This window comes from Tyto alba, unplaced genomic scaffold (genome assembly GCF_018691265.1).
Source record: "Tyto alba isolate M040663 unplaced genomic scaffold, T.alba_DEE_v4.0 Super-Scaffold_1, whole genome shotgun sequence".
NCBI classification, from domain to species: Eukaryota; Metazoa; Chordata; class Aves; order Strigiformes; family Tytonidae; genus Tyto; species Tyto alba.
The window spans coordinates 39,026,024-39,049,739 of record NW_024881261.1 but is presented as its reverse complement, the minus strand read 5'-3'; the positions used below and the strand labels follow the sequence as shown (position 1 = coordinate 39,049,739).

Below are 23,716 nucleotides of genomic sequence, written 5' to 3'. Positions count from 1 at the left end.
ACTTTGTTCATTCAATGTGCTAGTCGCTCAGTTTACACACAAATAACAGGTCTTAAAACACACTCTTTCTCAAAACCTCTATGCCCAATAACTCCACTTTTGTTTTCTGATTTTTATGACACCTCCCGCTCTAGCTCTTAAATCAGTCGTGGAGCTTTCCAGCACAGATTAAGCCCAACAAAACCACAAAAATCTTAAAATGCCTTTCAGCAAATCCTCACACAGCTTCAAAGGATTACTGAAAGACAAAAACATAACTACAAGCAGCAAGAAAGGGCATACACCCCGTTTATTTTCCCTCTGCAGGTCATTCATCTATGTCAAAGCCAGAACTGGGAACAGAAACTGGGTATTCCAGCCACCAGTCTGGCTCTCTACCCAATCTATCTATCAGCCCAGTTTCAACAGCCAGGATGGCAACTATTTCCTCACAAGCCAGGTTTTGGGGCATTTATACACAACCCACATCTTCTCAAGTTTTGCTCTTAGTTATCCTTGCCTGGAAGCAGGAAAAAGGAACTGATCTAAGCGATCTTTCAGTTGCCTTCTCCTAAGATTATACAATTTACTACTGGAGTTAAGACTGCATGTAAAATTTTTTTCTTGAAGTGAAGAGAGTGTCAGGCTGGCACAAGCAAAATCTAAGCTAATAGAAAATGGAAGGAATCATATTATCTACAAAGCCATGCTTTTAAATGAAAGCCTCACTTGAAGAAACCTGCCAGTACAGGTGCCATCAGAAACAGTGCCACTCAGCTGAAGGACAGCAAGTCTGATACTACAAATACACAGGTGAGGACTGCTGACTGCTGCCAGTGCTGAACACTGCCATTGACACACACTCAAAAAACGATTAATCCAAAGCAAAATGGTTATCAGCCCATGCAAGTCCAAAACAAGAACTTACCCAAATTCAGGTCACATTTAATATCAGTTTACAGTAAACAAAGTATTGAAAAAACACACCACTCCAACACACACGTGCTCGAAAATGCAAACTTCATTTACTTACCTGAAATAGCTTTTCTACCCAAAGCACTCGATTCATCAGGTTAGAAGTTCACTACAAATATGAGAGTCAAAGCTCAGATGATCTGCTGCTGGCTGCTTCTCACATAGTCATAAGAGTCACTATAAAAAAAAAAAAAAAACCAAAAAAAAAAACCAAACAAACAGCAAAACCCACAAATAAAAATAATTACAGATTAAGAGAAGCAGAGCTAACAGCAAGCCTTCCATTAAATTATTAGGAGCTATTACAATATGAAGATGACCTCAATGTCTACCAGTAGCTGGGATATACAGTAAAGACTATGCTATCATGGACAGATGCATTTTAAAAATAGTACTTCCCAAAGGATGCAGAAAGATAAAACATCCCTGTGTCCAAATAAGGCCTATGAGCAGCTTTCATTGGATTTGAAGGAGGCCCAGAATGCTGCTTTATTCATTTTGTGGCACCCCACAGAGAGCAGATCCACTGCTCCCCACATGCTCCAGCCTTCCTGCAGGAGCGTAGCTTGGACATACGCTCATTTTCCTCCCACGTCTGCGCCAAGGCAAGAGTGGTTTGGATGAGACTGTCACCCCTAGAACAGCGTAGGAGAGGGAGCTGCTAGAAATGGGTCCCTGACCACCTGATTTGGTCCATAGACCAGAAGCTGTCTACTCCCAACATCATGGGAAACTCAGTGTTTCATTCTTGAAATCCACACCCGGTTCCAGCGATATCCAGAGCACCTTTCTTTAACTAAAAGAGCAATCAGGCAGAACAACTCTTGGGATACACTTCGCCACTTGGAGCACAAGCTAAAGAAATAAATATCAGCATTTCCTTTGAAGGGAGCTGGTAAAGTCACCCAGGCTCTGAACCAAGCATCACCCAAGATAAAAGGTCTTTGCTGACAAATAAGCTGATGCAGAGGGAACAAAGGAGGAAGGCAGAGAGCCTTTTCTGACAGTCTTTAAGATAACCAAGATCATTTGTGAGAGAGAGGAAGCACTTGCATCCAAAGGAAAACCAAAATGTAAAAATCAAAATGCACATGTCCAAAATCCTCAAGTGGCAGCACCCAGGTTACAGGCTTCTCCATCCGTTACCTAACGGTTGCACAGCCAAACATTAGAGTCAGCAGTAGTAGAGAAACCTACTCAGCCCTGTGGCTGGGAAGCAAATACACTGTTCATCCAACCCCCCCCAGCTTTCAAGGGAGACAAAACCAGGGGGGAGATTCAGAAGAAAAAAAACCAGCCCCCTTTTGCATGAGGCTCTGTAGGGCTATGTCAATGAAACTTTCAGATAAGGGAAAAATCAGATAGTCTCCCTGCTCCATTCACATTACTTAGAAAACTCCAATTCATACATTTTCATTAAAATACTGGGGAGGGGGGGGGGGGTGCGGTATTGGGGAGGAGCTGGAGGAGATAAAATTCTGCTTGCTGAAGCAGAACCAAATCCAAGTAACTGCCAGCAAGCAAGCAGCCTGAGGCATGGTAATTCTGATTTCTTGGACATCTCTTTTAGCTATGTTTAGGATTACTTGGAAATTTGCTTTTGGTTTTTACATGTCATTCTTGCCTCATCTTCAAGATTTATCCATCAAAGTGTTTCAAGGAGGGTGCTATGAGGCACCCCCACCTCCAAACACCCACCCTGAGCACGCATCAGGCCAGCCTCCAGCAGCCAGAAGACTCCTCTCCGTAACAGGCTGGAAGTCAGATGGCTTTTGTCCATCCAGACAGAGCCATGGCGCACTGTCAGCGACAGAGGTGCTCAGCAAAAGCCTTGCCCTGTTTGCTGTAGGATTCTAGTAATAAGAGATAATGTTTACAAAACGTAAGAGAAGTTATCCATCCCACAAACACCCACCAGCGTGTCTTCAGTAAGGAGGAAGGCCCTGTTTCCATGAGTAACTGCACTCTTATCTCATAACGACAGCCACCCTCCCAAACATATCATACTCTCTGCACGCTGGCACTCACTCATCTGCCAAGTTTATGAAGCCCAAAAAGCCACCCATCTGCTGAGAGCAGCATCAGTATGAGCCGCGAGAAAGCCAGCCTGCCATACCCCTCCCTGCTTCCAGAGGGAAAGCTCCAAACTCTGTGTACCCGCTCTTCCAGGAAGGACATTTCCCCCTATCCAAGAGCCAACAGAGCGTAAACTGGCTCTCAAATGTAAACACCCATTTTCGATGAGCAAGTCATGAATCAGCATGTGCTGCTGAGCACCACAAGTGCTCCCGAGATGTTCCACACTGGCTGAAGCCTCTTGCTCTGCGGTATAAAGCCATGCAGACCCTGTACAGACACGTTTTCTGCCACATACAGAATTATTTCTGAGCCAACAGAAGAAAACAGAAGCAATTCACACCAACAGTTAGCTTCTTTTACTATAAAAGTTACATTGATAGCAGAATTGTATGGCAAGTCTCGATTAGAGGTCATTCTTATCTTTCTTGTGGCAAACTTCACTGTATTTTTTGAAAAATTCTAACATTTGTTATATACTTTTCAGAAAATAAAAGGTCTGTCTTACCTAAATCATTTAGCCTGTATGTCAAATTCCTCCATGCTCTGCTCCTTCCCCCAGAGGAAAGCCCTTCTGTTTGCACAGCTGCGGCTTCTGCTCTGCTGGGATATAGGCTGCCAAGTTCAGGGCCCAGTTTCCTTCAACTGCCTGTTAATATCTTTATGGAAGTAGTTCAGTTTCTGGAGTTGCTAAGCAATGGCGAGCCATAACAGCACAAGAGAAGCCCGCTTCTATTTTAGCATCTAACGTGACGACTTTCAGCTCTGTCCATGATACCACTCGCTCTAACATCCACAGCATTTCTTTAATGCAGAAGCACCACCTGAGAAGCAATTCTGACGGTTTTGATTGCTATGAAGATTAATGTCTGAAGTTACTTGCCAGTCTTGTTCTCCGTATCACAAGATGGCTAAGAACTACCAGTCACTGTCAACAGCACCCAAACACCCTCTAGAGTACCGCCAGCTTATTCAGAATGGATGCACCGTTTCACAACACCTGATCTAACAAATTGCAGCCGGCACAGCCTCAGACTCAAGACAGGCGCAGAGCTGGAGCTGAAGCTGTATCTCTGCCTAGTGCATTTAAATAGATTATAGCTTGCAGACACCTGCAGGATTTCCAGAAAGAGCATATCATTTCTTTTATTAATATTCAAATATTTCTCAGGTGAGTGCGGCCATCCTTAGTATCTACGCAGAATTACAAGTGAACCAACTGCCCACATGATTTAGGAGAGTAAATGTTCACCTCTAAGTACTGAGGACCACTTTTCGAGACTTTACAGAAGTAAAAATGTCTCCTCCTCCCTGTGCTGTACATCAGCTGTGCCTGCAAAGCACAGACATGAAGCTTTGGAGTTGAAGATTCTCCTCTTCCTTTTCCTTCCCACTTAACACATATATGCAAGCAGCACTGTTGCAAAAGGAGCAAGAGTAGGCTGTTGTCTTACTTCCTTATCCAACATAAACAGCAAGGGTCAGCAATGTCTGCAAAGGCTGGATTAACTGGCTACCAACTGCTACTTAGAAAAGGCACCTCAGCCATTAGAGCAGCATTTTCATTTCACACTCTAGCATGGGAAGGCAGGCGTATTTCCACCTTTCACTGGCATGTTTGCTTCTCATTTGCCAGACACATTCAAGTACTTCTTAAAGTACACTGGAGAAATTCAGCCTAAACAGATCACTTGCGCGAGCTCACCAACTCAGTAGGCTTGTGGATTAAAGAAGTCAAATTAATTGATTTAAAGACAATGTAAGGGATTTTGAGAGAATGTTGAGCCGATGTCTAAGATGTCATTTTAATCCCCCTCACAGTTAATTCTTTGAACACAGAAAGCAGTAAAATTTGTGATGGAGTTCTTACACAGAACACATCTCCAAAGGTACGCTAATCACCAAACTATTTTGCAAATTGTTCTGCACCTACAGTTGTTTGCCCCTGCACTCTTCTTTCGGAGACAATAAAATCATACAGCTAATCGTAATGTAGTGCTCACTCCCAGTGAAAGGGTATGTAAGGGAAGAATGATCATCGTTTGTTTTCTGTAGACAGACCTGTAGCAGCAAACCATTATCAAAATATTCCTTCCTGCCGCACACACGTCCTCCCCCCACCAGCTTTTGCTATTATATTTTTAGGGTAACTTCCATTTTACATTTTTGCCTTTAATTGTAAAAAAGAAGAATATTTTTAGCTCCCCTTTCCACTCTAGGAAGATTTAGAGATAATTCCCCCCTGCCAGACACATTGCATTTTTAATCAGCACTTGGTGAAGCACTAAGGGAGTCAGCCCAGAAACATCCCCTTCAACTTTCTTGTATGAAAAGATGGTAGCAAAACAGCTAGCACACTGCAAACTCATTCCTAGTGTCCCAAAGCCCCAAGAAAGCTGTCGTTATATGAATTTGCAAGATTTATTCATGGGATTACCTTTGTTTAGCTCTTTCCAGAGTCCCAGTGACCTGAACAGGAGACTGGGCACAAAACTGAGGGGAGGAGGCTCAAAAGACTTCAGTGACAAATGAAAGATACTCTGTGCAGCAAGCACACTTAACTTCACTGTTAAAATCTGCACTTTTTTTCACAGAAGTACACAGTTGTGCTCAGTCTCACATTTAAGACATCTGCGTACTTTCTGCACTAGAGCTTGTACAAAGCCAGCCAATATACCACCAAGTCTTGATTCCATTTTATGCTGTAAATAAGGTGAAGTACAATTTTTACAAGTGGGGGGGGGGGGGGGGGGGGGAAGACTGCATGCACACCAGTTATGATGACAAACTTTTGAAGTCCCTTTGATACTTATATAATAAGATTATCAGAAAATAGATATTTGTGGAATAGAATTATTAAGATCAGTGTAAGATGTTTTAACCACTTAACCATTGTGCTGCAGAACAAATACTGATCTTGAGGAAAAGTTAGAATAACTGTAGGGTGAGGAACTCGTAAACAATCTTATTTGAGACGGTTCAGCCTTGTAGTGGCAGGTGCAAATAAACTTAAAGGTAAGGAAGCTGCAAATTAGCAACAAACCCAGACTAGACCAGCCATGAAGGACAAGATCTACATGACCACAGGACTGAGTTTGTGCAAAAGTCAGGGTCAACTGGCAGACACAATGAAGAAGACTACGAGCCTTCATCTAAAGACCCCCGATGACCACCTGAAGACTCCGACAGACATGCACAAGAGACATTAACATATGCTAATGAGTTCCTGGAAAAGTTATGAATATGATAAAAAACATTATAAAAATGCAATTAATATGTACGATTAAGGTAGTATAAATGCTTGTTGATTTTGTTTTCAGACACACACATTAGGAGGAGCTATCCCCTCTGTGTCCGGTGCTGTAATAAAGAATGCCTGCTTTCTAAAATGCCAAAATTGAGTCTTAGAGAGTGAATGTATTACCACTTTCCGGTAACACCTTACTAAACTATGGCAGAGAGAGGAGATACAACAAAGGGGGAATTTGCTTCCAGGCAGAAACAACCGGATCCAAAACCCACTTTGCCTGTTGTCTGTTATTTATAGGTCATGTCACAGGTGGCCTAACACAAGACTACACAACAAATAGCAATTCTGCTAACAGAAGACTGACTCCTTCCCTGTTTCCAAAATTATCATTCTGCTTTTCACATCTCCTCCCCACCTTCTTGTTGTTCAGCCTTCCAAAAAACACCATACAGGACACCCTCTTCTCCCCAACTCTGGCCCCAACATTGCTGTGAGTCTCCTTTACCACCCAGGGTGCCAACCGCTCCAGAAGTGCCTGGAAATCTTTACGCTAAATGGATGCCAGGACAGAGAAGTGACTTGGTGCATACTGATATTTTCAACCGTCCCTACAGGGTGAGACGCTCAAAATTTCACAGATTCACCTGAAAATACTTTGAAGATAAAAAGCTAAGATTAGTTAACTCTAAAAATGCAAGTTATTACTAGGCTAACAAATATTAATAAAATGAAACACACTGCAACTAACTCATTTTCAGGTTATTCGTTGTTGGACCTATCTAGATAATCTGATTATCGAGACATATCATATTTTCTGGATCAGCATTTGGAAGTTCCCACTACATACAGCTCCCACTTGCAGTCCACTTAGTGCATATACACACACATGTATCTATTAAAAGGACTTTCTTAAAAGCCTCAGCTCTGATAAATCATCTCAAAGCATACTGTTATAACATCTTTTTGAACGCAACCCTGTCTGCTGCAACATTTGCTTCTGAAACACACCTCTTGCTTACTGGCAAACCCACAAAGGGCTCCCTCCACTTGAGATCAGTAAACCTACTCATAAGAGGTCACATGCCTCTTCCCGAAAAGTAACTGGGCAATGACAAGCCTTCCCTTCAGCCTGTGACCCTGCGTACAACATACCCTGTGAGCTCATTATGCAAACATGTTAGCGATAAGGAACGCAGGGTACAACGGGAGTTAATGACCTCGCTGCCACTCTTGGAACAGACCATAACACCAGTGAAGCTTCCTGTCTTCTGCCACCAACAGGAACTACTTCAAACCGCTTATTATACTGCTTATTTTTACCAATCAAACACCGGTGTTTGGCATCTCACGGATCATTTTCCATCAACTGGTACCTATTCTGGCTTTACAGGAGCTGGGATGAAAGCTGAGGACTCCAATGCAAGCACGGTCAACATGCTCCTCTTAAGGGGACACAGACAGAAACGATCCACCTCGACCTGCAAGCAACATCACGCATCAGAATCACACCCAAAAGCCTTCCTGTCAAGTTATCTACTCACTCGGAAGCAAACCACAGCAGTTTAAACCTAGCTCTTCCCATTTTGCAAGTGCTTTGAAACAACAACAGGCCCTTAGATATATTCCACCTTAGCAAGCACATCTTTAAAAATTAATAGCTGATACAAAGCTATCGCAAAGAGAGAAATCACAATAACTGGTTTAGCAAAATGAGGTGTACCCTTCATTGACCAGAGAGTTGAGAAATTGTATTTCTCGTATTTAAGATTTTTCAGCTTTTGACACGAGAATGATCACTGTGTGAGACTTCACTAGTTGGAATACGGTTCCTGCAGAGTGGTGGTAATGATGGCACGGGAAGAGGGGGAGACCAGGATGGATGCTGGTATGCTTACATGCAGATCTCAAAGGGAGGATGGGCAGAACGGAGAGACAGGGTCATTTACTGACTGTGCAGTCTAAAGAGATTAAGGCAAATAACCAGGGCACAAAACCAGATCTGTCATGTGTTTTTTCAGCTCCAGCAGAGTTAAGAGCATTAGTTCAGATCTGCTTCTGGAACACCATCCTCCACTGGTGACTGAATGTCTCCTTTGTCAGCCGCCCTGCGTCACAGGTACACATCAGCTCACCCTGGCCTCGCTGCTCCTCCGAGGACATGTGGTACATTGCACAGAGTGCATCAAATTCCAGAAGTACCAGTGGATGCTGATAGCTCTCCAGGGCCGGGAGGTCAGGGGATATTTAGCAGGACAGCTGGAGAGACGTGCTGACAAGTTTTTTGTTCATTGCTCAAGCTTTGCAAGTAAGCTAAAAACTACCTGCTTCATGGAACACACCAAGACCTCCAACTTGACTGGAAAAAACAGAAAAAAAAAAAACTAAACACATTCTCTGCTCATCTGGCAAATACACTAAAAATGAGCCCCAGCAGCTTTCCTTATGTTACTGCAGCAGCTAAAGATCTGAATATACAAAAATGTGCTGTTAGCAACATTGAAATTTATAAAGGAGGCTTCTTCAAGACTCTTCGTGCTCTTAAAATATCATTCAGTAATTTGTATGTGGGTCTCTTCTAAACAGAAGATTTGCAAGATAATTATGCTGATATCAGAACAGCAAACACTGCCACATATGCAGTGCTTGGGCAGCTATCCCACCTTACCCTGCTTTTCAAGTCACCTTACTGCCCAGGAAAATTTCAAAGAAAGGCTGTGAAATGGAAAAAACAGAAGGTATCATTCTTGCAGCACCTCTGGGCTAAAGCCAGCATACCCAAGATCAGTGATTACTTTTCACAGAGATTCCCTTCAGTGCTGCCATCACACAACTAAAAGTTTGGCATTTGCCTCCACTATTACAACCCTCAAATTCAGTTCACCCCAAGGTTCAGGGCTTTTATTTTCATTATATGCCCACGCAACAAAAAACAAAACAAAACAAATATACACATTAAAAAAACCAACCAACCTCAAAGCTGTTCTGCTACATCAGTTGAATCAATGTGTAAGAGCAGCTAGAACAGCATGCCCTGTGTCAGACAAGGCTCTGAGGCTTTGAGTACTTTCAGCTCCAGTTTACTGAGCCTCTATTTAGTAACCCTTGGGCAATCTCTCATCCAAATACCTGCTCAGCTTTCCCTCCCCACCCCCCCACCCCCCAACTTGATCCCATTTAAACTTTTTGTGTCCATTGCATTATCTGGCAAGGAGCCTGACACGTCTGTCACTGTGTGGAGAGGGGAGTCTGCGTGCCACTGCCCACTCCTTGGGGTTCTGATTACTGCCACATCCCGTCTCCCACACAGATGGGGTAGAAAGAAACCCTTGTTTCTGGTTTCTAGGCTGCTTACAGATTCAAGCAGGTATGTTTACACTACTGTCTAACTTTTTTAAGTTGTCACAAGCTGTCGGGTTTCCTCCCTCAGTGCTCTCTCGTAAACACAAACCAGGTTACAATCCACAGGTTGAGGACATTCTTCCCCTCTGTAATAACACATGGGAGATGTTTTAGAAAACTTTTACCATAAAATAACAAATATCAGAAATGTACCTTTCCTCTGCAAGACAGATTATACAGAAATAAGACTTTATCTCAGTAGGTTCCTCCATGATTCCTAAAATGCCACGTTAAGATTTTCAAGCACTAGAAGTGACAGAACAACTGATTTTTACACTCACTCATGAGGCATCACCTCTGGCAAAGCAAAAGTATCTCAATGTTCCAAAAACCTGATCACTTTGGCTTCTAATGCTGCTAGCAATGTTCAACAAATGTCAACAAGATATTTCATATTTCCAGTAGGATTTAAACAGCCTACAGAATAAAAGGACAGAGCCACAACCATCCCAACAGATGACAGCCGAGCAAGGCACTGCCTGAAAGACAAATGACAACGCCGCTGGCTAACACCAGGAAAACGCACATCTGCTAGTGTCAGTGCTATGGTTTATACCTACCAGATCTACTTACCAATGCATTTCTGCCATCACTTGTGGTCTATTTTTCTACAGTGGAACCTGATCAGGCTGGTATTAAGCCAGCACTCCTCAAATACATGTCTAGCTGCTCCTGCTTACTGCACAGCAATATTCAGTGGCAATCTGAGGGAGAAAAACTACTGTAAACTGTGCCGTAAATAAAAATTAATCTGGTTATGGATGCCAGTAATTTTTCATACAATAAATGGCTTGGAATGTGATAAGCCAATCAAAATTAACATTTAGATATGACACGTTGTCCCACTACATCCCACTCCTGGCCCTCAACTATGTTAGACATCCTTGTCCACACTGCAGAGCTCACGATGGCTGCATTTCACTCTGAAGGTAAAGGTTGCTTGTAAGAGGTTTATATAGTGTGTGAAAAGCTTTGTTTATCCAAAAATATTTTAGCTCCAAGAAACATTAAAGCAAGACATAGATTTCAGCATTTGCACAGTAGAGAACTGCAACTCCTACAGATATTGGCAGAAACTTTCCTCCTTGGTCTTTTATAGCTGTAAAGCCTTATTTTGCTAAAGCAAAACTACAAACAGAAAGCAAAGTGTAATGCTCTTAAGAATATGCTAAAAAGGGTTATTATATGAAGGCTGAGAACAAGCAGAGGACAAAGCAAGGATGCCATTTCACTCCTGTTCATGTTGTTCAGAGCAGATCATCGTATTGATCATTAGGAAAAACCTGATGGTGCAGCAGGGCAAACCAAAACTCAAAGGGTCTTCACCAATAAGTGGGCTCTGCAAAGCCAATATAAAAGTAAATGGTGTTTCTCTGCATCCTGGTCCATAATTTAACTTGCAGTAGCGAAATCCAGCTAGCCAGCAGATCATCTACCACACTTTAGTCTTACAACAGTCATACCCACCTTAAAAAAAAACAAACCTGCACAAAGCACATTAGTTAGGCTGTTATTTAAGACAAGAGGAATTAACCACATAGGTCACCAGAGACAAAAGCATGACAGTTGACAGGGGAGATTTTCAAACAACAATCACAATTCAGCACAACTCAATTATCCCAGCGGTACAGAACTATAAGACAGGAATATTAAGAATGTTGTTCTTCAAAAGCAGCAAAGAAGCATCTCCCTTTCCATCTCAGAGTTCTTCTCATTTAAAGACCTGCTGTGGACATGCTCCATGCTCTCAACATACCTGATTCCTGATTCTTGTTTGAGTAGAGCAGCAAAGGCTAAATCAGATGCGCTGTACCCTCTTGCTAAGGCCAGGATACCTAGCTTGGGTTTAACAACATTAAAAAAAAAAAAAAAGGGGGGGGTAGGGAACAGTTATCTCCAGCCCCTGGTTCTGTAGTAGCTATTGATTAGTGAATTTTTCTGTACTGACTCCTTACTTAGCTCTGCAGGCTCCCAGGTTTATGCTTTTCTTGGGGTGTGAATTCATTGTTTGCTCCTGCCAGGAATTCCCAGACACAGGCTGGTTCTGCACCAGTTCCTCACTTCCATAAACTGGCTAATTAATCAATAGACTTATCTCAAACTACATGACAAATGTAGAATTAACCAAACGTACACAGAAAAAAAAAAAAAAGTTAAGCTTTTAAAACAGTGAGCTAGAAGGCAAGAAAATGTTTCCCTGTTCTGTTAACTTCACTATATGCCAGTTTACAGCAAGGTAATACTACATACTTTCATATTTTTATGTTAAAAAAACACTAGGAGATTTTATACAGCACTGGGGCAGTTTTGACATTACCAAAAATGTATGTGCATAAAAATAAGCCCTAGAGTTTGATAAGCCATTTCCATCTAAGGTACTAAAAAATGCATGGACCTTCACACAGGTTTTACTCATACTGCCTTACAAGCTGCAATTTGCCTGGTGTGATCAGAGAGCCCAGAAAAACAGGAACTGCAAGTAGTGAAACCCAGACAATCCAATACACCAAAAAAACCACCAGAAAAGTAAGTTGAAATAAACTTTGGTCAACTTGGTACTTACCCTCCATGAGGTTAACTTCAGCACTACAAGATTGTTTTTCAAGACTAGTCTTGTACAACACTTAAATATAAGAATACTAGACAAGGTACATGAATTTAAGCAAAAACTAGCAAGTTTATTATGGGTCTCTGATGAGACCTCTGGCACTAGCCTGCAGAAATAATCACAGCTTTTACCTGAGAACACTGAGAATCTCAGTCTTGCTCTAAAAAGCTAAAGAGTGCATTATTGCTTATTATTGAACAAGTTGCAAGATCAAGAGCACATCACAGCCACATGACAGTAAAACCAGACTTAATTTTCCAGGGTTTTTTCTTACACCAGGGAGAAAAGTAGTTAACACCAGGCATATTAAATGCCAGAATTAGCTGGTTTGCTCAAATGTAACATCCAAAACCAAAACCATCTGCAGCACTCCTGAAGTACGAACAACATAAGCAGCAAGTCACACAGGATTTTCAAGTCCTAGTGTAAAGAAGAAAAAAAAAAAACTATTAAAAAGAACAACTGTACTCCACTTCTGAAAGCAGAGAAGGGGCAGAAAGGCAGGCTTCTCATACCAAAAGGATCACATGTACCTCCAGGTTTCACAGTACCCCTGAAATCTTTAAGTGACATCTCTTTCTTTCTCCAGAGACACATGCTTTACAAACCCACTAGGAGAGAAAGCCTGATTCTGAAACACTTGTAAGTAGGCACGCAAACAGCACCTGTGCTGTAGCAATTTTCAAGTGTGTCAAACTAAAAGCCATAGAGATTTTAGTCTTTGCTGCCAGTACAAAGAGCAATAGGCAAAGTTGCCTTGTACTGTTAAATTTACATGTCAATACTGAAGTAGACAAAGAGGCTGGAATATAAAAGTGACCTTCAACCTCCCTGTTCACTCAAATTGTTCTCCAAACACTTGTAAAATGACACAGCTATCACGGGTAGTCCAATTAAGTCATCGGTCTACCACAGACAGAGCAAACAACCACTGCTAGTGCCCTATCAGTGGTTTAAATTAGTGGCATTGCAGTTCATCACCCCCTCACCAAGAGACCTTTTCAAGTCACTGCAGAAGAAGGCAGCATAGAAAAGAAATCTATTCCCTTCACTTTCAGAGATTTACAAGGGTTATGCTCACAGGTTTTAACAACCTTTTGCCTTCTTCAATCCTCACCCTTTTTTTTTCGGGGAGGGTGCGTGTGTGTGTGTGTGTGTGTGTGTGTGTGTGTCTGAATTAATTACAGGCCAGAGAGCAGATGAGCATTAGCTCAGTCTCAAGAGTCATGCAGATGAACAGTCTGCACTGCTCTGACCTAGATGGATTTCACTGACCAGAAGAAAGCCTCTCCAAACAGTGCAAACACCGGTGTGACAGTAATGAAAGCTGAAATTGGTTGTGCTATCTCATTTCCCATTCCTCTACACAACACATTTTATTTTTAGGTTATAACATCTGATGCAGGAGGGAAAGAAAGGGTGGGCACAGGCACAACAGCACTGAAAACAAACTTGGAAACGCCAAAAACGAGACATTTGCATTTCACATTTAGTTACATTAGCTATACCTTCAACTCACATTCAGCACTTCTGGAGTCACGGTGGCAAGATTTATACTGTCACACTGATGTCACCTTCACATGTTGTTTCCCTGCAGTCACAAGCTGATTACAAAGAGCCTGTCGCCATCCTGCAAACTAGAACTTTTTTACCTCTTGCTTAATAGGGAACCAATACAACTGAAGAAGTTAGGTCAGGTATGGAAGAGGAAGACCCAGAGGGTATTATTGAGCAGGTGACTCCAGAGTGGTGGTTCAGCAGGGAAATCTCTGGGATGAGAATTTAGAAGTTAGCGAAGATCGTTCCTAACTACAAGTTATGTGAGCCAAAGGCAGTAACAAAACTTGGCTCTGGGGAGAATCCACGGGTCTGAAGGAGGAAGGTACAGAAGCATACAACACCAGACCTCCATTTTAAGCTCACACAATGTTTAAATACAAAGTGATCCTCCCACAGCGGCCTGCTCCCTTCCTACACGCGATGCTTCCCACCAGTTAAGGAACTTTATTCTCAGGTCACTGGAAACGTACACCAGAAGTATGCATCAAAGCAACAGAGCTACACATTGAGACATGGGCAGCAAGTTCTGTGTAAGGGAGGAACGTAAAGCTAAGGAAAAAGAAGACAATTGGCCAATATCAAGCACACCTTTTCCTGAAGCAGCTTCTCTTGATAGAGAGCTAATTTTCACCTCGGACAGCTAGCCACGAAGGGATGCACACCCAGAAGTACAAGCAGACCCAGAAGTACAAGCTTTGACAGCCTGTAGCTCTGCTGCAGTTCCTTCCTCCCCTGTTTCAGTGAGGCTTTTTCTTTTTCAAACTTCTCAAATCTCTCATACCTATTTCAAGTCAGGGGTTAAGTGGAGCTATTACACTAAAATTGTCTTACATGTTCCTTTTTGCTATTTGTGTTAGTGCCATAGTTATCAGTGGGAAGGAGGAGGAAGCTGAAAGGCAGATCTGTTCACCAGAGCAGCATGATACAGGTAATGGCACAGTAATTCAATACATACTTGCCCTCTGGGAGTATTAAATGCCACGGCAGGGTCTGCAGAGGAGCTCGGTCACCTGGCTGAGGTGCAGCCCGCTCCCTAGTTTCACAAACCGTGCCTGTTCCCTGGGTCTTCGGAGGCCAAGCAAGCAGAGGCTCTGCATCAGTGTGCTGGAAGTGGTTTATTCCCTCGTGGCTGTAAAACACAGCAGTTCAGCAGCAACCCTCCTGACAATATGCCGTGCTCAGAGGAGCCATGGACCTCAAAATCCCAGTGAGGCTTTGCTGCCACCTGCCACATACATCAAATTCAGCTGAAACTTTTTTCTCCTGAGACTGGGGACTTGAGTCTCCTGGGAGGAGCGATTCATTTATTGTTTTGTTGCAGTGGCCTGAAGGGAGACCTGCACATACATGCACCGAGGGCAATGAATTCAAGCTGGATTTGAACCTGACTAATTCATTGCAAGCAAAAAGCAAGGTTAGGAGACTATGGCTGTGAGAATGACAGGGGTGCTTTACTCTACAAAGCAGTGTGCAAGAGTGGCTGATGGGCAACAGTTACTCTGTTAGAAATCAATACGACCTTAGCCTGATACAAATGATACCTAAATCTCAGTAGGAATGCTTTTTAAGTGGGCTTAACACACACATTAACAAGTGACAGATGATCGCAAGGGGGCAGGGGGAAGTTGAGGGGTCATCTCTGTTGGAGGACAGAACAATGTGTCCATCAATAAAGTAACTCTGATTCACCTGCAACAAAGTACAGCTGAGCTCTAAGGAAGAAAAAAAAATATTTGAAACTTCCCAGTCACAAAAGTTACTCCAACTTTCAAAGGTTCGCATAGTTCACAGCAGAAATTTGTTTCACATACTTAAAGATTTTTACCCTGTCTTGACCAAAAAGCAATCCATTTGGAAGGTGAATTTTATAGACCACACCCCTGCCAGGTTACAGCAATTGATTTTTAATCTTGTTTCTTCTGGGCATTGAAAAGCATTCATTCATACTGCAACATCTCTCCATGCAGTTAAATAAATGGTAAGAGATGGTTACCTCCCAGGCTTCAGGGAAACCATGATCGGTATTCATTTAGGAACTCCTTATAAAAAAAGATAGACTTTAAGAGTTTGCTTTTGAGAGAGCTCTGTTTGCTAAACCTCTGCCTTCAAGGCAGAGCAAAACCCTTTAGGACAAGCAAACCTGGGCAGGTGCTACAAAAGCAACTGCGAGATGCACTTGAAGGCTCCTGTGTAGCTGTTGGGCACCTCACAACGCCTTGGCTATTCCGCAGCAGGCTCTTTCCCAGAAGCAACAGTTCAATACAGAGAGTTGCCACTGATGTAACTAACAAACATACACTTGGAGTTTAAATACATAAAGATTCTGATTTAACTTTGACCACTTCCAAAGAGGAGCCACACAAGAAGAGATGTGACAGGTCTCCTGCTGCACAAACCAAACGGGGCTGATGGGCACAGCCAGCTCTTCTGGAGAGAGGAACTGCCAAGTTACTGCCTCCCCATCACCAACATTATTTTAAAAGTCTCAGGCCCCAAAGCCAGAAGTATAACCATCCTACTTTTGACCTGCATTAGCAACTCAGTGTCCCCGGTGTCTCCCCATGTATTAATCTTCATCCCCCCACTTTCACCATGCAACCTCAATGCTTTTACACTTTTTTTTTTTTTAAGAGTTTTTACTGTGGTTTTAGTATTTCAGCAAGAGCTGCGTTTCTGTGGCAAACTTTGATATCGTATCCAGTTACCAAGCTGTGGTTTTAGAGTGACAAGCAAGTTCCCTGAAGAAACCAAAGTACTGGATTGGACTGAGGGGGGAATTCCCTGCTGTGGTCTGCTCCTGTTAAAAATACTAAGAGCTGGAAGCCTAAAAGCTGCATCTGCACAGACATAAGGGATTAATAATCTCTTCCAAACAAGTTTGTCAACAAGGAAAACGTTACTGGCTTTTGCACTACTTCCCTTTTTGAGAGGCCATCTTCTAGAATGCAACTGTTACTCAAGTTTTCCATTAGCTTTATAAACACCAAACAGCCTCTCCCGGTCTTAAGTGTTAATCAAATGACTTATGAAAGGTGCTAAACCACTAAATTGGCAGAAAAGGGGAAAACTGAGTTCCAGCAATGTACTTGCAAAATTGACCTGAACAAAACCACATATTTTCGCTGAAAAAAAAAAAAAAAAAACAAAAAAATAATGGAAAAGACAGAGGAAACTTGAGCTACAATTTCCTGAAAAGGAGAAAGTGCTGCTGCAGCTGCAGAGCAATCTTGTGCTTGGGAGCAAGGAGTCACTGTCAGTAGGAAGGTGCTTCCCCCATGTGCACAGAAGACCCCACAACTTCCTGTTCAAAAGAGCTAACAGTAACCTAACAATGAAAAAAAAAAAAAAAAGTGCTAGTGCTATAAAAACATCTAAATCACATTAAACTAACCTACCTGAAAATGGCTGTTCCTGCCATTTCTGTTGAGCAGCCCAACATGACATTAACCCACCAGTTCTGCTTTATAGGATTTGTTTTTGGAATCGCCCGCTTTCAGTTCCCAACATAAGCAAGAAATTTATGTGCCATCAGCACCCAGGTCCTTAGAAATATCAGCAGCACAACATACTCTATTTTTCAGCAAAAGAAATGTTTATACTGCAGACTTGACTAGCGAGTTGGCCTCAGATCTGGCAAAAGCATGGATTTTGGATCCACCTCCCCCAAACCACAGGCTCCAAAACTAAGACACACCTCAGGGTCAGGAACAGGAATCCGTTCCACCCTCTAAAGGCCATCGGCAAAGTCCTGGGGCTTGCCAAGCAACTGCTAATTCCCCTTAATTGCTGGAATGGGACCATCCCCTCTGCAGGGAGGGAGGGGAGGCAGCCCTGCCCAGCCAGGAGTTGCAGCCAGTTCTCCCTCCCATGCCCTTGGGGGATGCTTATCCCTGACTCCAGCCTCACGCGTACGTCTGCTGGGTAAAGAAGAGCTCCTTGAAACCCAGAAACTATGATCCTGGTTGCACTTATGGGTGTAAAATGCAGGGTGATCTCTTGCAGAGCAAGCACGGCACAGTGGCATGTATAACCTGGGTGAGAGCATAACTGGGATGCCTTCACATGTTAGTTTTATTCAGGCTCATCGCAGACAGCTTGGTGAAAATCCAAACGTGCACACTTGCAACGAACAGGATGAGGATCCTCCCTCCTCTCCCTTGCAGCTCTGCATACTGTTTGTTGGTTGTTAAAGGAAGGGACAGTAATTGTGGCAAAGAATCCTCCTGTGTCCTCCCAAACCCTGAACTTGGAGGGGTGTTTGCTGAACAGCCTGACCGGGGGAAGGGTGAGAAACAACCTGGATGGCACAACGAAAGGGTTTACTGTAACAGGCTTAACTGCTGAGCTGGTAGCTGCAAAAGGGACATCTCAAGTCCCAAAAGATTCTGCTCTCATCAGATATAGCCATGGGTCTCTTTACGTAGGATTAAAGATGGATTGACACACATTGCAAAAGCAGTTTCATTAAAAGGAAAAAAACTAAACGTTATCTGTAAACTATAATACAAAAGAAAAATCAAGACAGACACTAAATTTCTGATGATGACCTTACCAAGCCAGGCTCCATTTCCTGCTTTAGCACATTCAAAAAACAGCCCTCAGTTTATGCTTGATCAGCTGCACATACTGCCAGTTGTTACAAACAATCTACAACAACATTTTCATCCCCTCCCTGAAATTTCTAGGAAATGAATTGCCTGTAAGCATGAAAAGAGAATCTGAGTTTGACAACACTTGCCAGAACAGTATTCCTACATTTTGAGTATACAGACACCACACAGACCTGGAGACTAATCTGGCAAAGGCAGCTGTTGTTTAAATCTCAAGCTCCCCTTCCCTTCTCACCTTATCCAAAGCCCCAAACGCAGCACCGGATCCCCCCTGGCAGCAAGGCAGGACTAGCAGTACCTATGCCATGTGCTCCCGGTGGGGCCAAGGCTCACCCTTTCCAAGCAGGAGCCAAGGCACTCTCCTTCCACAGCAGCAGATGCTCCTCCATGACTCGGGGTCTGATTTCCCTGCCGCGCACTCAGCTGGGGCTCCCCGCATCCCCCTGCTGTCCCTGCTCTTTAATGACAAGTAGCTGGAGAGTCTTGGTTTCTGCTTCCTTCCCTCTACCCTTCGGGTAGCAGCCATCTCTCAGGGACATCTATGAGCCCAGGGGGAAGGTGGTGGCAGCAGATGTCTCACAGGGGATGACAAGGCTTTGGGAAGGCAGGAATGGACACAAGGAGGTGGAAGATGTGGAGGAACGGTGAGAAGACCAGTCCAGGAAGGCCAGAAGGACCACTCTAAGAGATGATTCGAAAGTGTGTGATATTGGCTGCATTTCAGAGCCTTGTACAAACCTCCCCTCAGTTTGATGACAAGCACCACCACAACTGGGAGGTTCAAATCAGGAATATTTGCAAAGTCATGCTGAGAATACTTCTATTAAACGCTGTACTTAAAAACGTGTCACTTTACTGCACATATACTGCATGTCAATACTTACACCTGAGGAATAAGTTAAGCATGCAGCTTTGTAGGTATCTAAGATAAGGGAACAGCTCTCCTCCTCCTCCTCCCTGTGGTTAACACTTGTCTGAGCCACTGGAGGAACAGTGCTGCCCTCACCCTGTGAATGTAAACCATAGCAATAAAAATATCAATTAAAGAAAGGTATTTTGTTCAAGACAATCTAACATGCCCTGTACAAGACAATCTGTCTCCTAAGGGGCTGACTTGAGATTTTTTTTTTTTTTCCAAAAAGTACAGCACAAATAAAGTATGTGGGTTATCATTAAGCATAGGCAAGTCATTTCACATAAATGACCACAGAGCAATTCACCTCTGCTTTGTAAAAAGCGGAAACATTTTTAAAGCAGTCCTTAAAAAAAAACAAATCCTCCAATTCAGTAGAAAATAATATTGCCTCCAGAGAAGCCAATATAGAGACCGTTCCTCTTTTTGTTTATTTTAATTCTTCCCCCATTTTTAAAGCTACAAACACAGAAAAATCAGCGTGTTCAGCTCTTCATATACCTCAGACATTTTACTTCGCAGTGCCTGTGGAAATAAACAGACTTTTCCTTCCTTCTAGCTGAAGTTTGTGTTGCCTCTATCAGCACCATTAAGAGCAAAGACAAAAGGATGTGAGAACTATACACAGCTGCACATCCGAAGCCCTTGTGCCTGCAAGCTCTCACCCTAAATCATACTTCTGATTTCATACTTACTTGTGTCTAGGATACACACCAAAGGCAAGCCATACATTCACACACACATACACTTTACCTACAATACAGAGAATTGGCACTACAAGTGCTGAAATCCCTTCCTACAGGATGGGCTAGTCAAGGCTGCTACAGCACCAGTGTAGGAGCATCAGTATCTTAATTGTATCTTACTAAGACCAGGCACCACTAATACCCCAATGACATCTTGCATGTGTCCTCCACCATTGCTCTTCTGCTTCCTCCCCTGACAGCAGATCCTTTCCTAGCAATACCCCAGTCATGGCACCTCTGTTCACTTTAACCCCTTCTGCTGAAAGAAGAACATGGTGCTCCACCAGCCCCACACCCTCTCCAGTGCCAAAGCACCAAGGCTGTGCCCCGGCTCAGAGAAATCCCCAGGCATCTCCTGGGGGAGCGAGGGACAGGACTGCTCTGGGCAGAGGGACCCTTATCCCAGAGGGAAAAGATCTCCCAGTTCCCCATGATGATGTGCTAAAGCATTGCTCCAGCACCCCGAAACCCACCAAGGCCAGGCAGAGAGACTCAACAGCACTGGGGCGCTTCTTTCCGATAGCAGCGAGTTGCACTAAAGGAACATGACATAGTCCGTTATACGAGAGTTACATTAAAATACACCTACAAGCACTTAAGACTGCATTGGGCTTTATCCTAACCATCCTAACACAGGTAAGTACCGGGAAAGGAGCAAGTTTGAGCATTTCCAGCTGTCCTCACAGGTCGTGTCACTGCACTGGCTACTCACTGCCTGCTAGCACTTTAAGTTGCCACCTCTTACAAAAGCAATACTCACTTCAGTTTGGTCTACTACAGACCCACAATTGCCTCTCCTGGTGTGTTTTTTTTAAAAAAAGCAACAAAAAAAAAAAAAAAAAAAAAAAAACACCACCACCACATTAGTCACAATGTTTGTTGACACAGTTACTGCAGAAGTTATTCCACTTGGGTGGCCAAAGATTGCCATGAGTATTTTGCGTGACAGACCTGGAAGAAAAGTCAGTTACTACAGTGCTAGTGAGGGCAGAAAACGTGGGCACCATCCCACATGCTGATACTGACTGTGCTGCTATTTCCCTTGTGATAAGGTCCTACTCTGCGTTGCTAGATAAACCACAATGCATTTCTCCACAACCTCCTGGGACACTGGTTAATGCTGGAAGCTGGGGAGATGAAGAGAAGGCAGGCAGCGAAATCAGCTCTATGACCATCATGAGTTAACTCATCCCAGAAAGCTCACTTGGAACAGATGTACCTGAACCTTTGGTTTCTCTGGGATTTGAATCTACAGCCTCTCCACCTAAACCCAGGGATTTAGTGATAGGGATTAGAGTTTACAGCTCCAAGGCATTCCACACCTCACCTGGGTCCGAGGGCAGGAGGCCTCCGCCTGCCACGAGCCACCCTGCCACTGCAACCACCAGCTCAGAGAGTAATGGTGAAAACCAGTCTCCCTCAATCTAGGAAATTCGAGCGGTTCATCTCCAGTAAACATCTGGAGTTGGTCCACATGCTGAACATATCAAAAAGATTTTCACTGTTACTTAAATGAAAACATGTAGTAAGTCAGCTAGGATCCTTGAGAAAGTAACGTGCCATCCTGATTAGCATTTGCATGGACATTAAACGCCATGCAGTTAGTCAAAGTCTTAATGATAGCATTTATGCATGAACTTACAGAAGAGATGGGACTGAACTGTGTGCCCCAACCAAGACTATAAGGTGTAGTTACTTTTTCTGATGTTCAAAAAGGGGTAAGGTATATTTATTGGAGGGTACATTTGTATATCCAGCTACTTTGAAATCACTTCACCCTGTAAAGTCCAACTATGCACAACGCAGCTGGAAACACAAGGCAATTACAAGCAGTAGCACCTTACCTACAAAACATATAAAGGTTTCACCTCAACGCAGGTCACGAGAAAAATAAATCCTTCTCACACAGTGTAAAAATTGTCTTTCCAAACCTATTTGTGCTTTGAAGTGTTCAGATATAGTTTGTTAATTATTAAGCTGTCTAGACAAACTGTACCCGATTCCAAGAAAAATTTATGTAAATTCAAACGTGACTTGGATTTTTATAATTATCAAGCTGCTTTGGCTTTTTAATTTGCTATGGCGAGTTTTGCACACACAGCGAGGGCAGATTTTGGAAGCTTCACCTTGAAAGGTTAGAGCTTCAGTGTCCCCACAGCAGCATTTAACAGGAACATTTGTACAAGCCCATTCACAATGGTGTCAGGATATCTTTGCACGAATATAAAGATCACACACTAAAACATGTGCTAAAAAGAGCAGCTAGATGGAAGCAGGCAAAGCATTATTTACAGTTTTTGCAAAGCTTAGAGCAGAGGGGCCAAACCGGCTGGGTTATTACCCAATCTGCATGTAAACACAAATAATTAATTTAGTATTATGGCATCGCACCTTGCCAGATGAATTTCAACACATAGCTATTACAGTGGAACCACTTGAAGGAATAGAGAAATTCCCTGGGATTTCTAGTATATAGTCTGCTTTCAGTCTACAACAGTGAAAAGACAAAAAAGGAAATCTTGAACATGGAAACACGATTCCCAGATTGTTAATGAATAAAATGCAAAACAATCCATGAAGCCAACAAGTTTTTTTGTAGAGTGGACAATTATTTTAAGTATTTGCTCATATCCAACTACAAATCGACAGTATTAAAGCACTATTACCAGTGTGAAAGGGCTTATAAAGTTAATGCAAACAATCTTCTTTTAACTTCTTAAGTACTTCGTGTGATATTAGCAAAGAAGTAGTCTAATGGGAAGAATCATAAAAGGATTTTAAAGATTGGCAGCCATTCAATAAAATGGCCAAGGAAAGTTCCCTGTAGGCAGTTATAAAATGATGCTGGTCGATTCACTTGTGATGTGGTGAACTGTGAGTTAAGCAGGACCGTTCTGAAGTTAAGATTTTTAAGAAGTAACTGGTAGTTCACTGAGAACATCAGCTCAGCTAGGCGGGCACAGAGAAGAAACCAGACTTTTCTGTTGCATAAATCTGGTGTACCTGTATCTTAAGTATCATCTGTATCTCAGGTTCTTCCCTCTCCTCCACTCCCATCCCACCTTGGCACTGAGAAACACTGAAGAAAGCTTGCGGGACAGACTGTCTCTACACACAAGGTGGGGACCCCAAAGCCCACATTAGGTTCTCACAGCAACACATCTCCTTCCTTGGAGATTTTCAAAACCTAAGTGGGCCCTGAAACACCTGATGTACCTCTGAGGTTAGTCTTGCTCTGAGCAGGAGTAACATAAATTTGTTTGTGATTGTCATCTATACAAATATTCTCATAATCACTTACTTATACTTACTGAGCTCTCAGTTGAACTCTGGCATTCCCCCTGAAAAACGTTACAGCTGCTTGGAGACAAGACATGTGGCTACATGGGTTTGTGTCTTCTCAGCATACATACTCATCTTCTTGCAAACATTCTCAAAGAAATTCTGAACAAAGTATCAGACTGCAAATAATCTGCTGTTCATAAGCATGCTTTAGGCCCTCTTTTTGTTTTTAAGATGTCCTTTGATAAACTGTCTATTTACATTTCGAAAGGGAGAAAAACTGAAATAGGAAATTGTACATGCACAAAAACAAAGGCA

General features: G+C 42.9%; 1 protein-coding gene across 4 annotated transcripts in view; it reads right to left on the bottom strand.

The window, feature by feature from the left end:
• Window positions 1-23,716, bottom strand: part of SGMS1 (sphingomyelin synthase 1) — a 101,123-nt gene that overhangs the window by 70,807 nt on the left and 6,600 nt on the right. The window contains exon 2 of one of the 4 annotated variants that reach the window (XM_032986682.2): window positions 1,013-1,131. The exons of 2 other annotated variants lie outside the window; for them this stretch is intronic. The gene's annotated coding sequence lies outside the window, so the exon portion shown is untranslated. Of the gene's footprint in view, window positions 1-1,012; window positions 1,132-7,600; window positions 7,623-23,716 lie in introns of those variants that run through there. One more of the 4 variants, XM_042787941.1, reaches the window with a different exon arrangement.